The 2500-nt window shown below is 35.2% G+C and overlaps 1 non-coding gene across 1 annotated transcript; it reads right to left on the bottom strand.

The window, feature by feature from the left end:
* Positions 1–1974: 1974 nt before the first annotated feature.
* Positions 1975–2047, bottom strand: TRNAR-UCG (transfer RNA arginine (anticodon UCG)). Its single transcript has one exon. It is a non-coding gene; the product is annotated as a tRNA-Arg (tRNA).
* Between the last annotated feature and the right edge of the window lie 453 nt (positions 2048–2500).

Genomic DNA, 2500 nt, shown 5'->3' with positions numbered 1-2500 from the left:
TTACCACAATCTGGTAATAAAAAACGAGTTTGGTAATGAATTACTGTGTTTTGGCAATCTGGTAATGGGAGTGTAAAAATTTGGTAATAAGTGAATATGTAAAGAAATAGGAATCAAAATTATATATATATTTATTTTATAATATATATATAGGGGGGGTGAGGGGGGGGGAGGGGGGGGGAGGGAGGGGGAGGGGGGGAGTAGGGGGGGAGGGGAGGGGGGAGGATATATAGAGAGGAGAGGTAACTACGAGAGAGAGAGAAGGGTGAGAGAATGTGGTGAGAGAGAGAGAGAGAGAGAGAGGGAGAGAAAGAGAGAGAGAGAGAGAGAAAGAGGCGCTAGACACGTTCAGTTCCAGTATGGGACGGGGCTCTTACAGGCCCACGGACAGCACGCCTAACAGCGAGCCAGTCTTCATCCTGCCATCGTGTGTGGTGCTTGTGAAAATGTCTGGAAAATGCTGTAAAGATCTAATAATTACTGAAAGCATGTTAGAGAAATTCAATGTTGGTATGTATGAACATACAAGAAGTCAAGATTGTCAGAGTAGTAAGGATGATGGCCTTAATGCTCTGTACGAATAACTCCCAACTCTTGCCTCTGTATCCACTCACCAGCTGATCTGCCCCATGGCATCTCTCACAGTAAGTTTATTTCTTATCACAGTTTTCTTATCCCAGTCAGTAGCATTATTCGTGTAACTTGTATGTACATTGGATTTATAATTAGCAATAATTCAAAAGTTTGGTAATGAAATGACGAATCTGGTAATAACTGGAGTCGAACTTGATAATGCCTGTCGTACAAGAGTTGGCAACCTTGGTTAGTTTATTAACGTTTCTCTCTCTCTCTCTCTCTTTCTCTTTTTCTCTCTCTTTTTTTTTTTTTTTTTTTCTTTTCTTTTTTCCTCTACAGGTATCGATGAACAACAACAAAGAAAACGTCGATAATTTCTCGTTTCCTCTTTTCTGTCTCCTAGTTATCAAGTGTGGTTTCCCTTCACTTTATCCTATAGTTACTTTGCTGGATATTTACTCGTCCGTACAGTGGCGACCTTCGTCTGTGAGTACTTTTGATGATCAACCATAAAGAAAAAAAACAAAAAAACTTCAGAGGTAAGACAAATAAGAAAAATTTGGCAAATAATAACATCTTTACAAGTGACACGTCTACTAGAAGGGATCAAAAGATTAACGAGACTATTTTTCACCGGCTGTGATGCTTTTCCTCTTAGATACTCTTGGGAATATATATATATATATATATATATATATATATATATATATATATATATATATATATATATATAGCACCGTCTCTGGATACTCAATATACCAATAAAAGTGTGAGGAAACGGTGTGCCAAAAATCATCATTAGCTGAAGGCAGAGAGAGGAGGGAAAAAAAAAAGAAATGAAGAGGCAGTGCTATGTAATCCGCCATTTTCCTTTGCTTGACTTATCCGACCTGCGCCATTTCGAATATTCAAAAGTTTATTCAGTTCGATGTCTTTATTCAATTGGTGAGTTCTTAATGATAATTTTGGTATCTTGAAATAAGATTATGGTTAATTCTATCATGCAGGCGACTCAGGAAGTTTTATACGCTATTTATACGTTTTGAATAAGTGTCAGATCACAACAGATCCTGGCAATGATGATGATGATAATGAAAACAAAAGTAATGATAATAACAATAAGAATGATGCGAATGATAATAATAATGATGATGACAATAATGATGATATTGATGATAAAAAGACAATAATAATAATAGTAACAACAATGATAATAATGATAATGGTAATGATGATAATACAAATAATATTAATATGGTTGATAAGGATATCAATTTAATAGATTTAAAAGTTAATTACACAAGCAAACTTTCACAGTCAAAAGTCACGGGACAGATATGAAGACGGTTACGAATAAAGATTAAAAATAAAAAAAAAGATAAAAAAATCTTAATGTATCGACCGCGACAGGACTCGAACCTGCAATCTTCGGATCCGAAGTCCGACGCCTTATCCATTAGGCCACGCGGTCATAGTAATGCAATTGAGTCATTATATATATAAAGCTTGTTTCAACACAACTTCTCAATTATACGCACATATCCTTTTCAATGCCTTTATCATTGTAATGCTCATGATAAGCACAGCTAATAATATTGGCCATATAGATTTTTTTTTTATACTATCACAGTGATATTCAGTAGAGTCGCAGCTAACACATTGGATACATGAGCACAATATCATGCACAATATCATGCACAATATCATTCTAGTGAAGTTGAGAGGAAGAATTGCAGCTCATCAACTGATCTGGCTACACCTTGGAAAGCTATTAATAAGTTTTTTTTTTTTTTTGCGGTAACTTCATTTAGATATAAGCCATTACCCATATATTACAATGTAGACTATTTTCATTAGCATATAATGGATTATTACAGGTCGCGATTCAAGTACTAGATGGTAAATTTCCCTTAACTTTTTTTTT

The sequence above is a fragment of the Penaeus japonicus genome, unplaced genomic scaffold (assembly GCF_977035675.1).
Source record: "Penaeus japonicus unplaced genomic scaffold, GWHDUDI00000001_assembly GWHDUDI00000029, whole genome shotgun sequence".
Classification (NCBI taxonomy): Eukaryota; Metazoa; Arthropoda; class Malacostraca; order Decapoda; family Penaeidae; genus Penaeus; species Penaeus japonicus.
Note: the sequence above shows the minus strand (reverse complement) of the source record. Positions and strands in the feature narration are given on the sequence as shown.